The sequence below is a fragment of the Alosa alosa genome, chromosome 18 (assembly GCF_017589495.1).
Source record: "Alosa alosa isolate M-15738 ecotype Scorff River chromosome 18, AALO_Geno_1.1, whole genome shotgun sequence".
Taxonomy (NCBI): Eukaryota; Metazoa; Chordata; class Actinopteri; order Clupeiformes; family Clupeidae; genus Alosa; species Alosa alosa.
In genome coordinates, this window is record NC_063206.1 from 5,995,145 (window position 1) to 6,008,435 (window position 13,291).

Genomic DNA, 13,291 nt, shown 5'->3' on the forward strand with positions numbered 1-13,291 from the left:
AAATACAGCTATATCATAATTTTTTATCATTTTTCTTTCTCTCACACACACCATGTATTTCCTTGTCACCATGTTGCCGGACCCTGTCATCAAGGCTTATGCCCGGTCGCCGCGGTGACCGTTGCTATCAGGTGCACATCCAGAAGAAAGTCCTCTGTCTCCCTGTCGTGAGCGTGAGCCGACTGACCTGAGGACCAATTTAGCAGCCTCACACCCCTGTGTGTGTGTGTGTGTGTGTGTGTGTGTGTCCAGGTCCAGCAGTAGCCCACACTCCCACCCCTGTGTGTGTGTGTGTCCAGCAGTAGTCCACACTCCCACCCCTGTGTGTGTGTATGTGTGTGTGCAGCAGTGGCCCACACTCCCACCCCTGTGTGTGTGTGTGTGTCCAGCAGTAGCCCACACTCCCACCCCTGTGTGGCCAGGAGCCCCGCTCAGAGCAGCTGGGGCCTTAGGCGGCCCTGGGAGTGCCTGAGGGCTGCCCCCACCACTGCCTGATGAGAAGGAGGAAGTGTCAGGCACCACACTCTTGGGGATTTCTGATTGTGTGTGTGTGTGTGTGCGTTGCCAGGCTGGCTATTCTTTGTTTGTTTGTTTGTGTGTGTGTGTGTGTGTGTGTGTGTGTGTGTGTGTGTGTGTGTGTGTGTGTTTCCTGTCTGCTCTTTGTTTGTATGTGCCCCTGTGTGTGTTTGTGTGTTTGTCAGGTGACTGTGTTTGTGTAAGGGGACTGTGTGTGTGTGTGTATGTGCGTAAGGGGACTGTGTATGTATGTGTATGTGTGTAAGGGGACTGTGTGTATGTGTGTAAGGGGACTGTGTGTGTGTGTATGTGTGTCAGGTGACTGTGTGTATATGTGTGTCATGTGACTGTGTGTGTGTATGTGTGTAAGGGGACTGTGTGTGTGTGTATGTGTGTAAGGGGACTGTGTGTGTGTATGTGTGTAAGGGGACTGTGTGTGTGTGTATGTGTGTAAGGGGACTGTGTGTGTGTGTGTATGTGTGTCAGGTGACTGTGTGTGTGTATGTGTGTAAGGGGACTGTGTGTGTGTGTGTATGTGTGTAAGGGGACTGTGTGTGTGTATGTGTGTAAGGGGACTGTGTGTGTATGTGTGTAAGGGGACTGTGCTGATACGGAAAGTGAACTCCAGGGTGATGTTCCTCCCCATCCCTCTCACTCTATTGCTCTGTAGGATCATAATGCTCGTCAGCTGATTCTGCTGATTCTGTAGGATCATCGTGCTCGTCTGCTGATTCTGTAGGATCATCGTGCTCGTCTGCTGATTCTGTAGGATCATCATGCTTGTCTGCTGATTCTGCTGACTTCTCATCATCTAACTTGGGCAAAACAGAACAGCGGAAAATCAAATACTGCTTCAACACCAGCTGCACTCTGTCATTGGTTATGGACCAACCTGTATGTTTCACTTTGTGTGTGTGTGTGTGGGGGCGATGATGGAAATCTTACAGAAGTGTGTAACGCATCCCCTGCTCCAGAACACACAATGTGCAGGAAACTTATTCCATGCTGGTAATCGATTCAGTGTTTATCCACAATCATTCTGTGTGTGTGTGTGTGTGTGTGTGCGCACACCGGGCCTAACTGCCCAGTATTTCTGAAGCACACAAAAGAACCTCTCAGCATGACATGATGTAATGTGATTGCAGGTGAGAGTGAGTTTAGGTTGTTTTTGTGTGTGTGTGTGTGTGTGTGTATGTAAATTGGGGAAAAGGTTAAAAAGGAAAAAATGTGCTCACTCAGAAGTGTGTGTCTGTGTGTGTGAGAGCGAGAGAGAGAGAGAGATAGAAAGTTTTCAAAGACTAAGTGAGGAGTCTGGTGTGTGTGTGTGTGGGTTTGTGATTGAGGACTGTTTGTGGGCGACGTGTATATATATTTATATAGTTATATAGTTTCATGCTGGTATGTGTATGTATGGGTGTCCGTGTAGTGTGTATGAGCCCCGACTGTGTGTGTGTGTGTGTGTGTGTGTGGGAGGCAGTGCTGGTTGGCACAGCACTGCTGATCTGGCGCTCTGCTTTTACGAGCTGTTGCCAGCCTTCCCCTGGAGCAGAAACAGACGCCCACAATGCACCTGTCAGTGGAGTTCACACACACACACACACAGAGAGAGAGAAAGCACAGCTTACAGACACACACAGCTCACAGAAACTCAGATACACACTCATAGAGAAACCCAGTGGCAGAGGAGGGAACATATCCTGCCCACCCCATCACAACCCCTTCACACACACACACACACACACACACACACACAGAGCCACCCATAAATACCCTCTGGCTGCCCTCCCTCATAGATGTCCTCAGACGCTGGTCACCATGACAAAATGTTCTTAAATCCTGTTCCAGTCAAGGCCTTTGATTTCAGAGGGTGGAGGAGTGTGTGTGTGTGTGTTAGGGAGTTGTGGAATAGTCATTGGTGTTATTGACTGGCCTTTGGTCTCTTTGAAGAGTACATTTTGGTCAGGGATTATGAGGTTTCACTGTGCCTGTGCTTTGACAGAAGTGTGTGTGTGTGGCTACAGCTTGTTTGTTTATTTTTATGTTTTGCCATCTTGTCAGAGCCAGGGGCCTAACGGATTATCAGAGGGAGAGAGAGAGAAATGTCCAAAGTGGAGTGTGTGTGTGTGTGTGTGTGTGGGGAAATGAGTGTGTGTTTCCCCTGTGATTTCATCCCTGTGTGATCATGGGCTTTATGAGTCCCACATCCACCCACTCAGCAGTGATGAGCAACCTGAGTCAACATCACACACAGACACACACATGCACATCCCTCCTCTCTCACACACACCACATTTATTTCCCTTTCTCTATGTCTCCACTGTTCCCTCTCCTCTCTCTATCCTTCTAGTCTCTCTCTCTCTCTCTCCCTCTTTCCCCCAAACACACACACACTCCTCTGGGTGATGCCGGAGGGCACGTTCATCTCTATTTGCCTGTGCGCTGCTCCTAGTCAACAGAGCTTATAAGAGCCGTCCCCAACGTCCCCAAACACACCCGCTTATGCAGTGTGCCCAGCATGCATGCTGATTAGCCAGTCCCTCTGGGGGAGGGGGGGGGTATAATATCAGCTACTGCCCCCCCCCCCCCCTCCTCAAAACCCACCCTTAGGCCTGAGATTCATTGGCTGTGCTTGGCGGAGGCCATTAGGCTAACCCTGTTAGCGTGGTGGCGCTAGCTCCAGCCCCCCCATCTCCCTCCCTCTCTGCCCAGCTCCCACTGCTCCTGGCTGGGCTGTGCTAACTGGTTAATGTCCTTACGCTGATTGGGAACGGGCCGAGCGCGTTATTGAAATGAGAGCCCCCAGCAGAGGATTCCTCCCTCAGTACAAACACACACACACACACACACACTTAGAAGTACTCACACACACACACACACTTACACACACACACACACTTAGAAGTACTCACACACACACACACACTTAGAAGTACTCACACACACACACACACACTTAGAAGTACTCACACACACACACACACACACACACTTAGAAGTACTCTCACACACACACTTACACTTAGAAGTACTCACACGCATACACACACACACACACACACATATACATATACACTTAGAAGTACTCATACGCATACACACACACACACACACACACTTAGAAGTACTCACACACATACACACACCCACACATACCACTGTGGCACAACCCCAGCCAAGCGCTTTGGTTGCAGATCCAGGTGTTCATGTCTCCATAAGGACCTCAGAGACTGAGGGAGGGTGCTCCTGTTGAAAGGAAGAATTTCTGGCCTCTCTGTGTGTGTGCGTGTGTGTGTGTGTGTGAGGGAAAGAGGGACTGGTGAACTTTGCTGAACTTTTATGTGCTTTACTTAACTTAATTCAATTAGGTATTAATGTTGATCTCTCCTCCCCAGATCCCTTCTGCCTCAAGAAAGTGTGTAGGCGTGTTTGTCCACTGAGTGTGTAGTGTGTGTGTGTTTGTGTGTGTGTCCGTGTATGTGTGTTTGGGTATGTGTGATATGTGTGTGTCCGTATGTGTGCACCCGTGTGTGTGTGTGTGTGTGTGTGTGAGAGAGAGAGGCTCATATTGGACAGGTTATAACCCCAGCTACCTCCACCTGGCACACCTGTTAGTGCAGTAGAAATGAGTTCTCTGCTGTTCTGTTAGTGCAGTAGAAATGAGTTCTCTGCTGTTCTGTTAGTGGAGTAGAAATGAGTTCTCTGCTGTTCTGTTCGTGGAGTAGATAAGTTCTGGGCTGTTCTCTTACAGTTTTTTTTCCTGAATTCTTAAACACAACCGTGATTCTTATAGCACAATTTCTAAAACTATTAATTCTTATAGCAAAACCACTCACTGAGTTCGCAAAACTAAAAGCACAAACACTGCTTTGCACTCAGTTTGCCATTTTGTAACACAACTGGAGGCACAATCCACTGCACAGCACTCTTTTTGCGTAACTGTAAACACACTCCTAGCAAATCTATACACATGTATGGCTATTATTTTCACTATTTTGCCAACTCTCTGGCACACTTTCTCATGTGAAAACTGTTTTAGATAATTAGTTCACTTTGCAATCAGCCTAAGCACTATAAATAAGCCACAGGTCATGTACAATGGGTACAATAGAGGGAACAGGAAGAGTGAGAAAAGTAAGAGTTAGAGGAGGCTGAAGAATAGGACGTGGAGGTGAAGAAGTAGGAGGAAGAGGAGGAGGAAGAGGATGCGGAGGTGAAGAAGTGAGAGGGAGAGGATGACAAGGACAAGGAGGTGAAGTTAGAGGAAGAGGACAAAAAGGAGCAAGAGGAGGATTAGGAGGGGGAAGAGGAAGGGTAAGAAGAGAAAGAAATAGCCCTTTTACAGGCAAAACAATCAGTCTACATGTGGGGATATTGTCATGTCAGGCCTGGATACGGCATTCCAGAATATATTTTCCCTGGTGCCTTGGACTAGGACATCGCATGTGATGTAGACAAAATTTTGAGAGAGACGACACAATGTAGACTGATTTTTTTGTCTCAGTAAAATTGCTATTTTGTGTTTTGACTTGGAAAAACACACTTGTGTTTGTTTTGATGTGTGTAAATAAACACCAATACTTGACCTTTGGATCCCTGTATGTTTCCAGAGCTATGACAAAAGTATGACCTCAAAATGACATAGTCTACCTTGTACACAGAGAAAGCAAAAACCAGATGTGTTTTTTATTCATACCATCATTGTGTAGTTTGTGTTGTAGTTAGTTAGGCACATTGTGTGCTTATTATTGTGATGTCTTGTGTTTACTGTTTGATACGAAAACACCATTTTTAGGAAGGTGTGAAGAGTTAAGCAAGGTGTGTTGGCTTTTGCAAGAGAACTACAATGTTTTGCTGATTGGGTGAAAGGTTTTCCTATTTGTGTGTAGATAGTAGTTAGTTACAAAAAATGTGCTTCAGCAATCAGAAAAAACGTGCGTGCGTGCGCGAGTGCAATTCTTCTCTAAGCTTCTCTGGGATAGATCTTGCCTTAGCCCATTCATAACCCACTAACCCAGTCAGTCACTCAAGAACAGTGATTGACAGGTATATCAAGGGGCTATGTTCTTGTGTGTTTTGTGTGAGGTAAAGGGTGAGTGTTTGGGAGAGCAGTGTGTGTGTGTGTGTGTGTGTGTGTGCATGTGTATAGTGGGGGTGTTCTCCAGGAAAGAAACTCTCAGAGGAATCAGTGGTGTGTTTTTGCATACCAGTCTAATCTGTGACATCTTAGTGTGTGTGAGTGTGTGTGTGTGTGTGTGTGTGTGTGTGTGTGTGTGTGTGTGTGTGTGTACCATGGCCTTCACTTCAGCTACAGGAAGGAGACTAGGGGTATAGTGTGTGTGTGTGTCCTTGTCTGTGTTTGTGTGCATGCATGTTCGTATGTGTGTGTGCTAAGGTGTTAACTGATGGTGGTGAATATAGAACTAGAATGTTGAGAGCAGAGTTCTGAGAAAGAGTTCATTGAAGGAGCCTCCAGCCCTCCACCTCCTTCACCACCTCCACCACCTCCACCACCACCCCCTTCACCCCCTCCACCACCTCCACCACCACCCCCTTCACCCCCTCCACCACCTCCACCACCACCCCCTTCACCTCCTCCACCACCACCTCCACCACCTCCACCCAGCTCATAGGGCGTCTGCAGGGTTTGGTGATGGGGTTTCTGATACACCCTCTGGTACAAGGGCCCCTCACAGAATGTTTCTCTTCATGTCACTACGTCCACACAGAGGTAAAGAAAAGGAAACAACGACAGACACAGAAAGACAGAAAGAAAGAAAGACAGAAAGAAAGAAAAAGACAGAAAGAAAGAAAGAAAGAAAGACAGAAAAGAAAGACAGAAAGAAAGAAAGACAGAAAGAAAGACAGAAAGAAAGAAAGAAAGACAGAAAGACAGAAAGAAAGACAGAAAGAAAGAAAGACAGAAAGAAAGAAAGAAAGACAGAAAGAAAGACAGAAAGAAAGAAAGAAAAAGACAGAAAGAAAGAAAGACAGAAAGAAAGAAAGAACAGAAAGAAAGACAGAAAGAAAGAAAGAAAGACAGAAAGACAGAAAGAAAGACAGAAAGAAAGAAAGACAGAAAGAAAGAAAGACAGAAAAAAAGAAAGAAAGACAGAAAGAAAGAAAGAAAGACAGAAAAAACAACAGTTTGACCAGAGGAAATCTGAACGCCCCAACCCCAGGGCCTGTCGAGCGCTCAGTCAGTCCGCTCTGGAGTGCCGCGTTTGGGGCACGGTCCGATCGCGTTTCCCCCTGGTCCGCAGTGAGCCGCTGCTTTGAAGCCCGGGCGCTATATATAGGCCCAGCGCTCATGTTTCTGAGAGATTTGGGCTCGATGATGCATGGTTATTTATGCTAACGTCTGAGCAGCGCCATGCCCAGTCATTAGTGGTAATATTAGCATCGTCAACGGAGAGTTAACTGGCTTATTTAGCCGGCTGCAACTTGTCAAGAATTTGAACCTTGAATGTAATCTAGAGAGTACTTGTGTAGTTGAACGATGGGATTCATATAATATACATTGCTCAAAAACTTAAGGGAACATTTACAGTTTTCCACAATTGTTAAAACACATTTTTTTAAACCGTCTAACCTTTTCTCCATTCTCAAACTACATTCAAGAATGACAGTTCTTGCAAAATAACACTCGCCTCAAAAGTTTTACTTGTGCTTAGAACCAAACAGTGTCAGAGTACCGAGCCAGTGTATGATTGAAGTGTCCCCTTAATATTTTTGAGCAGTATATTGAAGAGGATGTGTGAAAGTTATAGGTAGGTATCAATCTTTATCAAATCTTTATTTCAGACACCAAACGTGTCCATAGCATTAAGATAAGATGTATACATGCATAGAATAAATAGGCATACAAAAATCTGTGAAAGAGGGAAAAAATAAAATGATAATAATATTCAAATACAGTATAGAGGTAGGCAGGTCCTCATGCCCATACACAGATTCAAACATCCCTATACATATTCTGCCAAACTCACATCCCTATACATGCACATGCAGTCGTGCAGGTGCACACACACACACACACACACACACACACACACACACACACTGTGTTCAGAATGCATACATCACACACTCATGCACACAAACGTACACACATATATAGTTATGCATACAGTGGATAGAAACATGCCACAGACACACACACACACACACACACACACTAATGCTTGTGGACACACACGCTCTGTCAGCTGTAATTGGTATTCATGTGAGGCATCTGAAGTGCAAACAGCCGAGTGTAATCAGAAGAGAGTGTTAATCTCTCATCACGCCACTTTGACACTTTTACTATTGGAACAATACAGCAGCAGGAGATGAGAGCAGGGGAGGAGCTGTGTGTGTGTGTGTGCGCGCGTGTGTGCTTGTGTGTGTGTGTGCGTGTGTACATGTGTGTTTGCGTGCATTTGTGTGTGCGTGCGTGTGTGTGTGTGTGTGTGTGTGCGTGTGTGTGAGTGTGTGCTGGGGGGGGGGGGGGGGGGCTACAGTATGTGTTTGTGTGTCTATGTGTGTGTGTGTGATCCTGTGGTGTGTGTTAATTCAGCCCTGACTGAGGCTGCCATGTTTTGGAAATCTCAAGGAGGGGCCCAGTGTGTCAAAGGAAACAGGCGGCTGATTGGACGATTTCCCAGAAGCAGCAAAGCTTCCATGAACACTTCTCATTTATCTTCACAGTGTCCTCTCCTCTTCTCATTACAACAGGAGACTGCAAGAACAAACATGCTCACACACACACACACACACACACACATCATATCCTTTCATTTTAATTTTTCCAAAATGATGATAGACATCTGCATGGTCGTCTCTTAGGTTACTGTGTTTTTAAAACACACGGACACATACAGGACACAGATTCACAATGCGGTCATCACAGTAGTATAGGTCATCACAGCAGTAGGCCTAAGTGTCCCTTATCGTAATCATAATCAATCAATTCATAAGGTAAATGTAGTTATAGGCAAGCAAAGCTGGTGCCAACCAACACGACCCCCCCCCCTCACACACACACACACACACGCACACACACTCCCCACTACCATCATCCCCACCATCTGCTGCAGTTAGCACTGTGTAGCACCCTGTCCACACGACAGCAGTGGTGTGCTAAATGACGCCCGAGGCGAAATCAAAGGCTTATTGTTTTGAAAGCAGCCCTGTTGGCATCGGGGACAGTTTGAGCAGCCGAGTTCATTTAAAAAGCCTTACTGTGGTTTGGGTGAGCAACAGTGGCACTGTTAACTTGTGCCCTCGTCCCACACGATTTCCTGTGGGTGGATTTTAATTGTTTGATGTTTTTTAAATTGTTTACTGGGGGATTTCGGCGAAACTTGAAGTTGGCTATTCTGAAAGAAAGTCTCTGTATCTGAATTTAAAGGAAGTCTTGACAAGGTGTTTTATATGGCTTGATTTCTCTCCATCTTCCCATGAACCTCTGGACCTCTATTGTCTGGGTCATGTGACCTCCAAACAGGAAGAGAAACACATCACCCAACACCTGGCCGCCACTGCTCAGCCTGTTCAGGAAGGAAAGAGGCTGTCGGCGTGACAACAGGAGCCCTGTAGACAGCTAATGGAGATGGATTCTTCCTGGCGGTCCGCTGCTCAGGAACAGGAAGGAGCTCTCTTGTCACCACCGAGCGCTAACACTTACTGCGCGTGTGATAATCAGGGCCATCCGTTAGCACTCCCAGGGGCTAACAACTGTTAGCGCAGCAGCCACAGCTGCTGGTCCGACGCGCTAGCCCATGCCAGGCATTCACTGCCATTGCAATTAGCGCAGGTGCTAACATTTCAATGCCAACCGTGTGTGTGTGGATGCTGCTGCTACTGTCATGTCACATGCCCATTAAGCCAGAGCAGGCGTAACAGAAGTGGAACATTCCAGGTAGCACAGCAGCTCAACAGTGTGTGTGTGTCTGTGTGTGTGTGTGTGTCTGTCTGGGCCCTAGCTGGAGCTTCCCTCTGGCGTGATTATGGACAGCCATGGTTTTTACTCCAGCTTGGCTGGCTGCAGACCAGACGATTTTCCCCTCCTGACTGCGTCCACGTTGTGCCAGTTAGCGGCGCAAGTGGTTGGCTCCAAGAGCAGAGTACTGTCTGGGCCTGGGTTCTATACTCTGGCAAAGTGAGTGGAGTTAAGCCCGATTCACCTGATGCATGGCGATTGCATGGCAGTTGCGTTACCTGTCCATTTTTTTTTTTTCATGTTAACTGGTTAGAAAAGGTTAGCACACTGCCTGCATGGCGCATTTCTCAGGTGCAGGGCATAGAAAGCCACCACTGCCTGACACTACGCCAAGATTTAGAGAGCAAGACCAAAACCAAGTACATATTTGAAGGAACATCCAGCTAAGGGCATTGCACCGCAATGCAGCCTGTATGACCCACACAGGACAGAAGGCTCTAAAGTGTTCCAATGGACGTGCAATTACTGGGAGATTAAAGAGAGAGTTTCTGCCACCATCTCTTGTATTTGCTAATTCATTTGACTGACGCTTTTATTCAAAGCGACGTACCTTACATGTCCATTACTGCAAGGGTTTCCCAGAGCAACTCGGGGTTAAGTGCCTTGCTCAAGGGCACAATGGTGGCAGTCGGGCATTGAACCCACAACCCCATGAAAGCCCAGCTCCTTAGCCACTACACTGCCACCATCCTATTCCCCTTATTCAGCCCCGCCCATTTTTCTAAATTCCACGTTGTCTTTAAACTTCCGGTCGGCTAGCTCCGTCTAGTTAGCTTCATTGGGATAACACGGCAGAAGAGGATAGAGAGGCTAACTTGGGAGGTAAACGACAAATGCCATCAGGAGGTCAGACTGCAATATTGTACTTCGCTACCCAAGGCTATTCAGCCCTACAGAGTGGGTAGACGATGTGGCAGTGGCCGCTGTATCGTATGGAGAAACTTGCAAATCCTTATCTGTTTGGTAACTATGGTAACTAGTTTAGAAAGTCATTACAGAACAGCCGCTCCAAAGTCAGTGTTTTCCTAACTTGAAAAAAAAAAAAAAAATCCTAAATAAACGTTCCTAACTTTAGGATGACCCATAACATATGATGCCAGTCATCTCGATATAGAGCTCTGCTATCTCAATGTATCGCTCAATCGGAAGTTCGGAGACAATGTGGGCAAAGCTAGCGCCCCCCATGTTTGCGCGCGTAATAAGGTGAGTACACCCTATACCAGGGGTGGGCAACTAATTTCCCCAAGGGGCCACATGACAAACTGGGACTGTTGAGGAGGGCCGGACCCAAAATACCGAACTCAAGTCTGAACTTAATTCTGTCCAATTCTATTCTGTTCTTGTATAACATTAAGTAAATCATATGGTTTTGTTTACTACTCATAAGAACAGATGAAAATGTGAGGGAGACAAAGGGAAAACAGCAATAGGTTATTTAATCTATGTCCAGTATTTAATCCTCATTCTCGAAAAATTATTTTTTGACATTGACATTTTTTTTTTCAGTTTTCAACGACTGAAAAAGTACTACAATATCTATATAATAAGGCTAGGCCATGAAAATGTGAAGGAGTCAGTACAACCATAGGCCTGTGCCACCATTTCATCAACACTCAGCAATATTTCATCATTAAATCATTACCATCATTAAATTAACTCTATGCAGAATTAGACTATGAAAATGTGGAGCAGACAATAGTAGGCTGTAATTAGTTAATCAACATGCACAAAGACAACTATTTTTTTTTGTGCTATGTTTTAATATGTAGGCTATGTTTTTGCTTTAACTTTATGCACAAAACTGTGATTGGTCAACTCGCCCTATGTGTTGAGCCGGCTGCTTCAAGCAACCTGGGTAGTAGCATCATACTAGTTCTCTAACAAAAGCTTTGCAAATAAACTCAGACATATTTTGGTTACAATGACGGGGTTATCCGAATGTAAACTATCTATCTGCCAGTAACGTTTTGAAATTAACGCCATTATCGCCAACAAACAGCAGGAGTTCGTTCTGACAACCTTTGCGGTGGTGGCGTACGAACATAAGAGACACAAAACTTTGAAAGGTTTACGCCGACTTAAAGGCAACTGCATTGTGTCGGCCTTGAAGCATAAATTCTATTCACCAGCACATCAGTGAGGGTGTTTACGTCGTATGCATCCACACACAAATGTATGGGCGTACAAATAGCAAATAGCAAAATTTCAAAATAAAAGCAACGATATTGATTAGCGTGCATTATCTCTATGCTAGGCTCTTGACTATTGTTCTTTCACGGACCTTACGCAGGCCGGTCAGGGAAAGCCCACGGGCCGGATGTGGCCCGCGGGCCGTATGTTGCCCATGTATGCCCTATACTGTATGTCTCTATAGAAGTTATCACTACACTGCCACCATCCTATACACCCTATACTGTATGTCTCTATAGAAGTTATCTAGACACCACACTGCCACCATCCTATATGTCTATAGAAGTTATATAGACACCACACTGCCACCATCCTATATGTCTATAGAAGTTATCTAGATACTACACTGCCACCATCATATACACCCTATGTGTCTATAGAAGTTATCTAGACACCACACTGCCACCATCCTATATGTCTCTATAGAAGTTATCTAAACTGCCACCATCCTATATGTCTATAGAAGTTATCTACTACACTACTACACCACCACACTGTCACCATCCTGTATGTCTATAAAAGTTATCTAGATAATACACTGCCACTAGCTCTTAGTTGGACTTCCTGTTTAAAATGGCTCAGGGCTCCAAACAGAGGCAGAGCCACCTACTTGGGCAAACTCCATCTGCACTGTTAAGTGTCTGTGGTTCCCCTCGTGTGTGTGTGTGTGTGTGTGTGTGCTCTGGCTCTGTTCCTACCACTGGCCATTTACCAACTGAGCCCAGATGAGCAGAGGAACCCGCCTTGTCTCATCTCTTATCTCGCCACAATCGGTGAGACTCCAGGGAGAGCCTAAGAACCAAAGCTTGGTCTGTCTGTCTGTCTGTCTGTGTGGGCTACGGTTTTATCAGAGCGATCTGCTGGGGGGGGATTATGGAGGATCCCGTGGCCTTGTCTCCACTGGGCTCAGGCTCTTGTGCGGCGAGATAGCAGACAGAGGCTGAGAGCCGGAGCTGTCTCTGTGTCTATGTGTGTGTCTGTCTGTGTGTCTGTCTATGCATCTGCATGTCTGTCTGTGTGTGTCTGTGTGTCTGTCTCTGCATCTGTCAGTGTGTCTGTGTGTGTGTCTGTGTTGAAGGACATTTTCTTCCTACTGTGTGTGTGTGTGTGTGTGTCTCTGTGTGTCTGTCTGGGCCCTAGCTGGAGCTTCCCTCCGGCGTGATTATGGAAGATCCCGCAGTGCGCCAAGCACAACACTGGAATGTATCATAAGTTTAAGCATGACATGTTCAAACGCTGCGGCGCTGGCTCAGGGGAGAAGAGAGGAGGCCTATTTTAGGAACCTACACAGGAGAGTGTGGTTGTGTGTGTGTGTGTATGTGTGTGTGTGTGTGAGTGTGTGTGTGTGTGTGTGTGTGTGTGTGTGTGTGTGTGTGTGTGTGTGTAAAAGGTCTGTGTTCCGCTAAGATTAGCTTGTGGGATTTCTCTTAAATGTAGCGCGACATGAGGTGAATTCAGCTGTTATTTAACACATGTCACCACACACACACACACACACACACAGGCAGTAGCTTGTTGTGTTCTCTAATGCACTTTAACACATACAACCAAGACATGTTCCAGGTCTTTAAAAACTGTTTTATGTTCTATCTTTCCTCCTATTTT